Genomic DNA, 14404 nt, shown 5'->3' on the forward strand with positions numbered 1-14404 from the left:
AATGACCAGGACCTGATACCGCAACATGCTTACAGTTTTATCTGCTACGGGTGAGTGAATTGCAGGGGGGAAAGCCAATCTCTAAACTCTTTCATGGAATGAGTACTCGACGAATCGGTCATTGCAACCGAGGGCACCATATCGCATTCAGTCATTTTTCCTTACGTACACTAATTATCTTATGACGTCATCGGAGGACAAATCCTTGAGCCGGTACTTCAGGTGTTACTCAACACCGGTTTCCGCTTCTTGGCTCTACCTGTGTCCGCTTCTTCCTTGTGACTTCACTCGCGATGTGGGTGAAGTACTTGATTCTAGCAGAGGTTCTGTTCAGGCGCCGCGTGCAGTGGTGTATTTGAAAGGAGGTTGTCGGGCACGATACTCAAGAAGTATCCATTGATTTGGTTTATTCTGATTCGCTTTTCTTCCCCGTTTGGCTAATTGCGAAGATGAAGATGAGTGATGATGTGATGAAACTGATGAAGGGACAATCCTAAAGAACACACATACCTAGAGCCTCCCCGGTGTCGTAGTAGCAACGTCGTCGCCTTGTAATCAAGGGGCCCCGGGTTCGATACACGGTTGAGGCATATGGCACGGTGGTTCGGATCCCACTTTAAACTGTAGGTCCAGTCCCGATTAGCCTTTCTATGCATAAAGTGGACTTAAAACAACAATTCACCCATACCCATGACGGTATTCGTATCCGGGACCTCCCAGAAATATCGATCCCCAAAATTACTTATTACATGGCAAGTTCATTTCCACTGAAGGAGGGCGAGGGATATGCTCTAAATTTTGGGGCCTCCCATCGGAAACGAACCCGGGACCGCTGGCACCAAGGGCGAGGCACCAACAACTTACATTTCGATATTAATGAAGAACAATGTGCTAAAGAAATGAAAAACAAAATAAATAATATAATATTTATTATTTAATAATTATATGTGAATTTGTTTCGAGGAAATGTGTATGTATAATAATTTACTTTGAGTTTTCTTACTTCTATATCATTCATCACATATAAACACATGGAGTTTATTAATGATTTAATGAAAATTAATGCTAACTTTATATGGTCAGCAGTAATAAAAAGGATAGCTTGCTTGCAGTTCATAGTTTCAACACGATCTACTAGTTGTGTGTTCTCTACACTCAAGTACGAGTAATTGCAAAGGTACTTTACAGTTACTTTATTAAGTAACTGTTACGGGACAACTTTGTGCAAAACAATTTAGTTAGTCTCAAAAAGTAACTTCCCACACACTAGCAATTACTAGAGTATACCCGGTGCAGTTACATTTTTGAAGGTATACCGCTTTCACAATTGTACATATTAACGAAACACACGTCATAGTAGCATGCCGCGTAATTTCGTAAGTTGTGATAACACCATAAAGGTGATTACTAACGCCATTTTTTGCCTCTAAGAACGTTATTCTTGAATCTTCCCACGAATCTAAGTTTTTCAGGCTGTCTAAGGTAGTGACATAATTAACGACCCAACGCTGGGAAGGAGGACCGTGTGAAGATCGAATGAAAAATTCTGCATTCATCTTATTTCTCCACCATGAAATACTGGCGTACGCTGAAGGGGGCTGATGGGGTACAGTCTGTCCGGAAATTTTCAGAAAAACAAAATTTTCAAGTGAAAGCAGTAAATTACTCTGGGCAAACGAAAGTGGTAAAGGCAACCCTTCCCCCATAAAATGACCCCCGATCACCATTTTTGTCTCAGAACGTCTTTTAAAACGAACGTTAAAAATTGTAATTAACCCGTGGCGCAACAGCCCATGAGGGCCAGGGACTGCCTACCGACTGGTGGCCTCTCCCCCACATGACTCAGTAGAGGTGGGAGATCACCCAACCAAGTTACGGGGTGACGTGTGAACGAACCCATAGCCGTGTTGTAGATTTCCACGACATCAAAAAATTGTCATTACGAAATATTTTAGAGTTTACCACCTTTCCTAGAACGTAATATCCACCTTTACAATTCCAACCCCCTCAAATAAAATAATAATAAAAAAAAATCCTGCGTACCCTAGTGCCACGAATAAAATTTTATTAAATGAGTCGCGAATTTTGTTAGATGACGATATCCGTTAATATCAGTACTAGAAATATGTTAAAAAAATTACAGCTTATATAGCCTATATTTAGCTGGAAAAATTTAACAATGCCGAGAGCCAAGGAATTTGAAGCGACAAAGTTTGATAAAAAAGTGTGAGTTGTATTAGAAAATGTGTTGTATGCGTTCAATTAATGCAGAAGTGTTGGGTTTTTTTTTCATGTTCGAAAAATTTCCTTTGATGTAATAACGTCGTTGCATTGTAATCAAGGGGTTGGAAACCTGGGGAGGCACATGGCACGGTGATTCGGATCCCACTTTAAACTGAAGGTCCAGTCCCCATTACCCTTTCTGTGCATAGAGTGGACTTAAAGGCAATGCAAACAAACAATTCCTTTGATGCAAGGATTCTTTGCATTTCTGAAGAACGTGTTTCCAGCGAAAACCTGTTCCATATCGCGTTTCACGCAGCCAGTTCTTATCTTTCGTAGTTTACAGTACATGAAGCAACATTTATGTATACTTCCCTTTATTTTCTATCCATGCAAACAGAAATATGCCCTATTTAGAAATAACAAGAATTGCAAATTCTACAAATAATAAAGCACATAAAACTTGGAACTAACAGAAACAATGTACTACAAGCCTGACGCTAAATCTCAAGAATAACACATTTTACTCGACCATAATCATCTACGCTTTCTCAAAGTATACGGGTGATTCATATGTTTGGCAGTAGTGAACAATCGTGCATCTCTAACACACTGTATTGTTCAACGCGATTTATATAAATAATTAGTAAAACTAAAAGAGAATTTTAAAGCTAAAAATTAATAGTCGTGGAAAAGTTTATATCTTTACTACGAGTTGATTGATTAACTGAATTGCTTTAATTTACTTCTCTTTTCTGTGATTTTGGATAATAGCGAATATGAGGATGATAGAACGTAAGATGAAGTTGATGAAAGAACAAGCCCAAATCACACATGAACAGCACACAATACAAGCTCCACAGAGGATTATACTGGCTGTGAGTCCAGACGCCAGAGCCTCGTTAGGCTTCAAAATGTAGTACTTGGAAGATACGTTGACATTTGGGTGTCTTCAAAAAGGCGACCCTTTACTACGTTTATACTTCAAGTTTGCGCACATTTTTACATAATTATTATTTTCAATTTGAAGTTGTGTTGGTTTGTTTACATAATTACGATTTTCTAAACCACACGTTAATATGCGTATCTAAATCTAGTGTTATTTATCGATAATAATACGTTATTGTCTTTTAGCATATGTGAATTTGATGGTGATTTCAGACACATTGTATTACACAACGCGATTTAAACTATAAAAATAACAATCAATTCCCTTTAAAGTAGGTACACTTTTTTATCCAGATCGTTATCAAAGATATCAAACTAATATACTATTAATCATCTCAAATGTTTGCGATGTTCTTCCATTTAAAAATACCGAATTATACCTTTTACGCAAGCATGTGCCTTTTTACTAGACACCTCAGTGTCAAGAAGCTTTCTTGTTACTAAAGAATGCTCTAATATCAGCACCAGCCTTGAGTCGCATTCGAGTCGAAGTTTCGTGTTTCTGTTGATGCAAGCCAGAAAGGATTGGGATGTGTACTTTGGCAAGTTAAATGATTAAATTCGTGTCATACAATACGGCAGTCGTTCTCTTAGAGGAGCAGAGATTACATATAGTACACACGAATTGGAATGTTTAGCTATATTATAATATTTGCTCTGGAGAAATTTGCGATATATCTAAAAGGAACTCATTTCAACCTTTACTCAAGATCATAAATCGTTGTCTTGGTTTAAAACAGGACAATCACTTAATTCTCGTCTTACAACATGGGCTCTCAAACTACAGTGTTTTGATTTCACTTTACATCATGTCCCCGGAGTTTCCAATAATATTACTTATAAGTTGAGCAGATTTCCGCCTTATACGAGTTATTCCGCAGTTGATAAATTATATCTCAATCAAGTAATCTTGGAAGATTCACAAAATGTATAACTACGAATACACACTAGGCAAATTTTCCATCACCATGTTTACTAAACTTGTTTTACGCAATGAGAGGTTCAAGAACGGAAACAAAACGGCAGCGAAGCAGTTAACAATCCTGCCATCAGCACCAGTACATTCGATTCCTTTTAATCAAGCAGGGTGTTAGAAGAAATGATTAATCTAGTGATGGACAGACAATTTGCCAGGTATTATTGATGCATCTGTACAGCTTTACAGATTCTGTTCATGTGTACAGTGGGATCCATGAGTATTCCCGTGCAATTTGTCCATCACCATGTTCGTGCACTTTATTTGACCCAATAAGAGCTTCAGGAATTAAAAGATAACTCAAAATAAGCTGTTGACAACTTCTGCACAAGCATACATAAAAATCCATCGCTTAAAAACATCTAGGATGTAAGGGAAAAATTAATGAAAATAGTCATGGACAATTTGCACGGTAATAATCATGGATCCCACTGTACCATAATATTTATTCAAAATTAGTATCGCACCAGGAGCTACGGTGGTCCAGTCAACCTCCGTGGCGAAGTGCGCTACGACGCTAGAGGTCCCTGGTTCGAATCCCTGGTAGGGCATGAATATTTGTGTTGCTGCTGTTGGAAAACTACAGAGAAAGGTAACAAATCGGAAATCTATGGAATAGGTGAAATATAATTGGAATACACTTGAGACAATAAAGTCGGCAAGGCGTCTGATTGCCATGCTGGTGACTCGGGGTTGGTGATCTCGTAGAGGAATTCTTTGGATAATGAATACTTGTGGAATTCCAATGCTCTACAAGTTCTTAAAGCATTACAGGAAGGTCGATGATTCAAATGTCGAGCAGTTTCAGTGCCCGAGAATTTTCTTCAAGTGGAGAGTAAGCGTTAAGTTCGAGATAACATTTTTCGAGTAAACACGGACATGATCATAGTCTCTACTGTTCAATGTATTTGATGTGTCGACAACTCGGCTATGTTATCTACCCCCTCTCTTTTGATTTATATTTTTTAAGCAGTTCAAGATAGAGAAATAATGGAACATGTGAACGTAACGCAAATACTTGAGATATTCAAGTCCATTGTCTTCGTTGGAAAAGAAAAACTGATAACATTTCGACATTGCCAACGATTAACGTTACTCATGACTGGTCTGGTCGGTCAATCAAGCACTTCGTGTGACGTTCCTTCGTGACGTACATCGACAATTATTAAGAATAATTTAAAAAAGAAATATTGAAGCGCCTCTTTGATTACTAAATTCCATGAATAATTGAAAGTAAGTTGATTCATATGGGGTATTTATTGCGTAAGACATTGAATAATTATTCAATGAACAACGATAGCATCTTATTTTTTCCTAAGGTCCATACGAGTAAACCCTCTTATCTTACATCCACTTGAACAGTTTCGTGCAGAGGCGGCGATTGGGTTCCAAAACTGGGGGACGTAAGGTACCAAAACTGAGGGGCAAGTACAGTTTACTTTCTCTTGGTAGATAAGGTTTTGCATAGTGCGTGGGCAAAAGTGGCAAAAAGTTGGGGGGGGGGGGGTAACTGCTCCACGTCGCCGCCACTGGTTTCGTGTATGTTTAAGCTCCTTTTTTATTCTTGCATCGAGCCTAGATTTCGCTTTCGTGAAGAAAATGGGTCTATTAATTAACTTGCTCTATTTTCCTATCCACAACTGCATTGGAAAAGGGTTTATTTTTACCAGTCAACCCTCTCTTTTAGAAAAAAAAACGATTTTGCTTTTAATTTGGATGCATGCAAATAATTTCGCATCTTATTTTTCATACTTTCATTGCTGGTATTTTTCTGTTACAATACTCTGTACCGAAATTCTGTAAAACTTAACTGGATAGTTGTGTTTCTAGTTGACCGTATTTCAGGAACTCGTATACCCCATGTGCTGGTGTGATCTCTCTTTAACCAATACTTGTTTACAACTCGGGATTGACTCACTTCTTATCTATTAGACTTGAATGTTAGGAGATGAAATACAAAACTAAACGCTTAGAGATGACATCTGTCCTGCTCAACCCTTCCATATTGGCATGATTGGAATCGAGAATAATTGTAAGAAGAACAACAACAACAATAATAATAATAATAATAAATAAATGTAATAGGAAGCAAGTTAGCTTTGGCGCTCGTATTGTTTTTTATCGTCAAATGATGCATCGAGAAGCAAGGTGTGTGTGTAATGTGCGAAAATTCGAGGTGTGTAGGTACTGTGGGATGCATTGCTCGGTAAGTTGTTCATGACTATTTTCATTGTTTTTTCTCTTGCATCATGCGCGTTTTTAAGGAATAGATTTTACATGGCTGGCGCAGTGGGTCAGCAGGTTGTTTGGTGTTTTGTTTCAGTACTTGAAGCTCTCTCACTGCGTAAAACAAAACGAATAAACATGATAATGGACAATTTTTGTTTCGTAATACTTATGTTTCCCACTGCACAACTGTTACTAAGCGCATCATTTTGCGTTAAACACCGCTTAACTTCTAAGCAAATAATTATCCGTCATAATTAAACCCTAAATTAGTGTATTGCCACTGCTACCAAAGATTTTTTAAAACATGTCTGCTATTCTGAAGAAGTAAATTCGAATCACAATATCTGTGATAAATTTGTTTCAAGTCTTGACCTCTTATATCTTTGAAAAATGTTACTTCCTTTCATACGCGCTCATCACATGCTCAGAAAGCCAGCTTCATAGTGCGTAGTTCAACACGTAGATTGATTGATACGAAGAAGTTGCCTGAAATAAGTATTTATTGATAGGAAGTTTTATCTCACAGATTGTTTTCCCCTTTAACACCACAATGAATTGTTCTGCCCCGTAACTCTAAACTAATTTTCTGCATTTTAACGCTGAAAGTGTAAGAGTCAATAAAATACCATTGCCTCTGCCAATGGTCCTTAAGTTCAAACCTCCGTAGAACGAATGTACGTCGTGTTAAACTTTTATCTCTCTCCTGTTCTTAGCAAAGAGGTATCTTGGCATATAAGCGAGGAATCTGTAAGTGCATAACGTGCAGCGTAAGATAATAATCAAATTCAGATGACGAAGTGACAATTAGTAGTGAGCAAGACTGAATGGTTTGGATTATTTTATTTCTCTTTTCTGTCAATTTTGACTATGAGGATGAATGATGATACAAATGAAATTGATGAAGGGACACTCACAAAGAACATCCATGCGCAGGTCGGGATTCGAACCAGGGACCCCTGGCGTCGTAGCACGCTGTGCTAACCACTCCGCCGCTGAGGTCGGCACAGTCAACAAGAGGATGTACTAAATACTAAAGTAGTTTCCGATTGTGAACTTGTACTTCTGTGTCTCGATACTTCACACATGTTACATAGTGTCTCGTGTGAACTGGCGGAAATAATGGGATTGCCGACATAACAGAATGCACAGAGTGCTATTTGAAAATTTTCCAGTGGATGGGGGATGGTTTCCAGTAATAGCTATCAAATTTCAGATGTTGTGTTTCATCCATGTACCACAGAATGGCCAAATTTATATTCCTGGAAGTTTTTTTTTTACATAAATAACTGTGACTAAAATTAAATTATATGTGCGAAATATAGAAATTTAAGTTGACATTAATTTTCCAGGGAGGGGGATTCCCTCTTAACCACTTTGCGGACGTCCATAGTCAACTTGATATTAAGCGTACATTGTCCTTTTTGTTTGTAACAACTTGAAAACGATAAACTTAAATATTTATGAAATGTTAATACTCTGTTTTTCGAGCGAAAACAGTCGCTACTATAATTTAGACTGATCTGCATTTAAGCATTGAAGAACTGTTGTCTACAGCAAATCTGCTTAGCCGATCCGATTTGATTTATGCTAAATCGGACTGGAGCATACGCCTCCCTTGTCCCTCGACTCTGAATTATTGACGGGGACGTGTCCCTCCGTTGATGACGCATTATAATAGTCACAGATAGACTAATCAGGAAGTGACTTATGTAAGGAATGCGACGCATGACACTTTGAATACATTGTTGGTATAAACAATGACGCAGGAATCTTTTTCATTTGGGGACGGTGGTAGTAAGAAGTTCAACCTCCATACATATTAACATTCAAAATGTTTATTTTATTTACTTTTTACATTTTTATAACTATTCTCAAGATAGTTTTTGACAAGTTTTCAAAATACGAGTATGCAAATATATATAAAGCTCTGGGCTTCATTCTAATGCTTTGTATTGAAGGGTGTAAAATATGCCGACGTGCCATCAATTTTAAATCAGTCAGTAAATCAATCTCACAAAGAACATCCATGCGCAGGTCGGGATTCGAACCAGGGACCCCTGGCGTCGTAGCGCGGTGTACTAACCACTCTGCCACGGAGGGCGGCACAGATTAAGTAAGGTAACTAGAACCATAAATGGAATAATAGGTTCGAATTCTTTCGAACAGATAGTGTTGGCAAAATAAACTTTTTTGTGTTTAGCTAATAAGAAAGGAGATTATCTGAACAGTTGCATGCTGCGTCTATCAAATTATTTGACTGTACTCCCCCTTGCATAAATTTGGGGTGTTGCACTATACATCTGTTGTTTTCCAGTTCCTGCGCTACAGGGTATACTGGTGCTAATAAATATTTACTATTTAGGAAACCAAGTAAAAATTATTTTGATGAAACAGCGATTTAAACTCACTGGTTCAATTCAGTGTGATTAACGAGAACATGTCGACACAAGTGGTTTGTTATTTGGTTATTTTATATACTCTTTGTGGATGGATTTCTACTGCAAGGTTAACTAACCATGATCACACATGGATTGTTTGGCAGTCGAGGATTCGAACTCACAGATCCCTGGTTTTCTAAATCATAAGATTCAAAGCTGGCAGGCAGAAAGGGTAGTTCACTTCATTCTGGTGGTGGTGATTCTGATGATGGTAGTTTAATAGCCTTGTAATCAAGGAGTCCTGGCAGGCCCGTAGCCAGGATTTTATTTCGGGGGGGGGGGGGCTCATCCCTTATCAGCAGAAGCGTCGCCAGAAATTATTACCACTGTTATAGGGGTCAAGTGCCCATATTTCGGATACTTAATTTCAAATTAGATTTTCAGTACCTAAATGTAAACAAAATAAGCCATAAATGTGTTGATAAACATTGAACATATATTTATGAATGTTACTGAAAGTTATATTAACATTTATAAGAAATACTTGGTATATTTCATGAAACAAAGAATTGTATGCATATTTTTAGTCTGACAAAAAGGTTGCCTAATGTCGGATAGGGTATTTCCTAATTTCGGATAGGCTTACTAATGAGTAAAGGGTGCACAATTTCGGATAGTCGAAATTAGGTACCCGTGTAGCATCCGAAATTAGGAAACCCAGTCGCATAATCAATATGGCGATTCTGTGCGTTTCCCCTCTGAAATAATGTGACTGAAACTACGTAATAATGTTTGCTGAATCTCTCAAGATTATATAAAATTTAGACAGAAGTGAGAAAATACTAACCTTATAGTTGTAGGCCTTAAGTTTGGATGGTGAAATATTACATCAAAACTGCGGAAAAGTCAGAAATATCAGCCACACAGTAACGAAACATTGCTCAAGGTCACGCACAAGGGTGAAACTGGGGGACGATGTAGCGTGTTAGTTGGCACTATCTGCACTTCGGTGCTGCTGTTCTAAGGTGGAAATTTCTTGGTATCCGAAATTAGGAACCTATCCGAAATATGGGCACTTGACCCTAATTGTCATTTTACAATAAAATATATTATGAGTTATTAAAAATAAACCAATTTTAATCCAAATTTATTGTTATTATATTTATTATTATTATAATTATATAAATGGAGGGACTTTGCTATTCGATCCACCATATGAGTGACATTATTTCTCTTCCATTTTGTGCAATTAGTGTACTGAAATTCATACTTATTGTATTTTGTTATTAACTTTTACACATTCCGTTCAAAAAACGACTTTACAAGTTAGAGGCAAATTTTACTCATAAAGTTTACATTCTGTGACCTCTCACAAAGAAAACTTTAAATTTTGGGAGTTGTGGATCATTTATTCTTTGGATTAAATGGTAGAATATAAATATATAAGCTGGTTGCTCTATTATACACTAAACTATTTTCAATCTAATGTTTAATATTGCTAAAGAAGTAAAATTAATTACCACTATACACTATTTAAATTAGATATTAATATAATTTCGGGGAGGGGGCTTTAGCCCTCTTAGCCCTCCTTCTGGCTACATGCCTGGGTCATGGGTTAGGGGGGAGAAACGTAGTGGTTCTGATCCCACTTTAAAAATTTAAACTTTAAGCTTTAGGTCCCATCCTGAATAACGTTTCTGTGATAAAACTCAAGCTGTTAGAAAACACAGTTTATAAGTTAGAGGTTTAAGTTCTTGTTAAGGTTTCTTTTTAAGTTTTGCTAGGTATTTATTAAAAGTTCAGGTCATAAGTGCATTTTTAAGTTGCACATGTTGGTGATTTTTTGTCATAGAAATCCTAGCCTTAGTCATAACACTTAAAAATACATAAACATTGAAAACATATTGTGAATCCCCTCCCATAGACAGTAGCGCCACATGCCCGACAACGTCGATAGCTGACATCCGGCAAACTCATCGCAAAACCAGTTTCTCTTGCGGTACTCGCTAAACCCAAGTACAACGAGTCAAGGATAATGATTCCACAGGTTCCGACTTGCGAGGCTAACTGTATTCGTATTCGAATGGAAGTTTCTATATTTCCAGGATTTTCCGGGACACGACCTGAAGGGAGCCGCTGTGTCCCGGAGTCACGAAATAATTCCACGGGACAGTGTCCTGGTTTCCAAACAAAACTGAGAAATAACTGCTCTAAAATGATTTTTATGGTTAGACAAAAGGGAGGAATACCAGGAGAAGTCTCTGGCTTCTTGTAAACAGACGAAATATTTGCTGCAGCACGTATCAACTTCTCCGACCGTAGTTGCAATTTCTCCTCTTATCTTTATTACTTGATTATATTCGTTCTCTGTTACGTTTTTCCCTCTATCTCACATGCTTTCTCATTCTTTCTCAGTTATTCCCTCTCTCTCTCTTTTTCTCTGTTGTTCTGTTTCTCACCTCTACCCCCCTCCCCTTTTCATCTTCTGTCAAGTTTGAATCGTCAGTATTTTAATTTTTCTACGTGTCGCTATCCTCTTGCCCTTCCTCAGCATGTCTCTTGATTTCATTCTCTAGGACTCTTTCTCTTTTTCATTCTTCTTCATTTACTTCTTGTTGTATTGTTTTGTTTCTCCCTCTCTCTCTCTCTTTCTCCTTTTTATTTCTATTACCCCATTCTACTTTTTCTTCATTCTCTATTTCTACATCTTTCTTATCGTTCTGTTTATTTTCTATTTCCTCTCGCTTTCGTTTAATACTCATTTGTGGTTGGGATGGGAAGATGTGTTTTAACATTTTTCATTAGCAACCATATTCTTTATGTGATGAGAGACGGAATGGTGTGATGCATGCTTACCAGAGGGTGGATTTACTTGTGTTAAAATAGGACAATCTGCATGAAAGAAACTGAAAAAAAGCTAGTAACAATACAAAATATCAACATAATAATTATTTCAATGAATTGCAGGAGGATATATTATTGCATCATCTTCTAACACTCTACATTTCTATTATGATAATATTCTTCAAAAGATCTTCATTTACAATACAAGTTGCATCCGTGTTTCCAGTAAGCTATGTGAATATTGTACATCATACAACACAGTTTCTGATATATTGTAACCGTACTCAGATAACGTGCACATTGATATTAAATAATACTGTTAATACTCATCTCAGCGGCCGAGCTCGTAGAGTGACCAATTCAGTCACCGACAGGGTATGTGCTCACACCGAGTGAGGGTATGTGCTGAAATTCTGGCCACACTTTCATTTCATTTAACTGCAAATGCATATTTATTCAAGGACGAAGTTCAACCTATGTCTGCTCTCCCATCTATTCGAGTTGGATACATAGCACGATACAAAAATCATACGAGTGAGACAATGGTGTAGCGCAGTTCTCTGGAGCAAGTAAAATATTAGGGCCCCCTCAGTGGAAAAAAGAAACATCGTGATGATGCCAGAGTGGAACGGACGCACAATAGTTAGCAACCTCCCCCCCACCTAAGTTGTAAAATGAAATAACTTTAACCCTTCCTTCCCATTTTTTGTCATCGACTAAAGCTATGTATCAGTTTAGTAGTTTGTGGAAACTAAATCTGAGTGGTCTGAATCTCTGATAAATAACTGAATGAAGACATTAGAAATATTTTCCCTTACTTCAACACGGTGGCACAGCCAGGATTCTTTTTTAAGGAAGGTGAAGGCTTCACACAGCCAACTATTTTGTTCGTGATCCTTTGTATTTTTTGTTTGGAACGTTTTTTTTTTTTTTGTAAATGGAAATTGTTTAAATGATAGTAAACACTCCTTTTTTGGACTTAGATGTGGATGCACATTCAGCTCAGAAAGCCATTCTCTGGCTGCACTAGGCCAAGATTGAACGTAAGAGCCGCTCACATTATGCTTCTAATACTAATAGTTAGTTATATAGTCAAGCAAACTTATGATTTCAGTTACGGGGGTTGAACTGGACCTCTACATTGTCGATGGTGACCTAATATCAAAGGGTCAATTGCAATCTGCTGCTAAGAAGTAAAGGCGGACTCAAGTCTTAAGAGATAGAAAATTATTATTATTTATTATCTCAATAGAGTTACAATTAAGCCATACAACATTTCTTTTTCAACAGTATTAATACAAATAATGACTTGATGCAGCGACTGAACTTTATTCACTGAAAATTTGTCACTCAATGAAATGCCGATTGGAGCACTTTTATCACTGTATACGTTGTATACCCTGCGTGGCGGAATTTGGGGCTACTGGACTTAAGAGCAAAGGGAAAATTGCCCCTGGGCTCAACAGCCTGAGTTTTTGGGCCCCTTTAAAGTAAAACCTAAGAGGTGTGAAGGTTGTAGGAAATTTATCTCAGATCTTATTTCAATCTCATACTGAGGCTTGGGGGTTCCCTTGAAAATATTTGGTGGGAAGTTATATTTTAAATATCACGTAATATTACTGGTAATAAAAAAGGTCATAAATTATCAAGTTTGTTTCTTTAGGTAACAATAAGGCATCGATTGGTAGAGCAACTGAACCTTTCTTCGGAACTGTAGACGATTGGCACACTACACTACTATTACAAAAACCACGTAGCTATAAAGGTATGAGATGAGAGTAGCTTCCTATCGATTGCCATCTATGAACAAGAAACTTAATTCTGAATTTCGGAGGAGACCTATAATCTCAAGTTGCGCGGGCCCCTCTGGCTGAGACAACACACCACTGCTTATTATCGCAGACGTTCTGATATATGTTACTGGGAACCAACTTTCTGTTTCGTAAATCCATTATTTTTTTTTAAATAAGCGACACTAACTGCTGAATTTATGGGATTATATAAACTTTTAGGATCACAGAGAGAGAATATAGCGGGGCCCCTGCAGCTCGGGACCTCCCCGCATTGCGGGGGTTGCGGGGGCGGCTGCTATGCCACTGGAGTAAGACAAAAGAAGAAGAAAATACATGCTACAACTTCGCACAGAAGGGTATGCATGTGAAAAAGTAGGGTTATCCTCATCGTGCCAGCATAAAGTAATGCACAGTTAAATTATGGATCAAGAATTATGGAAATATATAACAAACACTGCTAATTTTGCAAAACAATTTGAATTGAACAAAATGCAATGGCGTTTTTACCGAGGAATTTTCTTTTCCAGATTTCTGTATTTCTTTTAAATAGTCATGCTGCTCACTTTTTAAAAGCTTATTTGGAGCTATACTGTGTTGTTGAGTCTGTTTTAAAGTTCATTTTATGAACAGAAAGGACTGGACCTACAAGTTAAAGTTGGAGCCGAACCACAGTGTATTTTCCTTCATCGAACCCAGACCCCTTGATAACAAGGCGTCCACATCATGTTTCTTCCAAAAAAATTAACACGTTAAAAGTACAATCTTGCCTCTCCTTTCCCTCCTTAAACTGAAGTTCTAACTTCTCCTGCAAATCTTTAATGAACAATAATTTTGTATATTCTGTTAAAATGTTGTTATTATGCAGTGTTATAAGTTACGACACTAATTGAGTTATATCTGATCCATTTCATACAATCATCACACCTCGTCGTTGCGATTAACCTAATTGATAGAAATCACTCAAAAATACATTAACAACAATGATGATAGCGTTAACTTATCTCTGATGTGTG

This window comes from Lepisma saccharinum, chromosome 1, assembly GCF_977018435.1.
Source record: "Lepisma saccharinum chromosome 1, izLepSacc3.1, whole genome shotgun sequence".
NCBI classification, from domain to species: Eukaryota; Metazoa; Arthropoda; class Insecta; order Zygentoma; family Lepismatidae; genus Lepisma; species Lepisma saccharinum.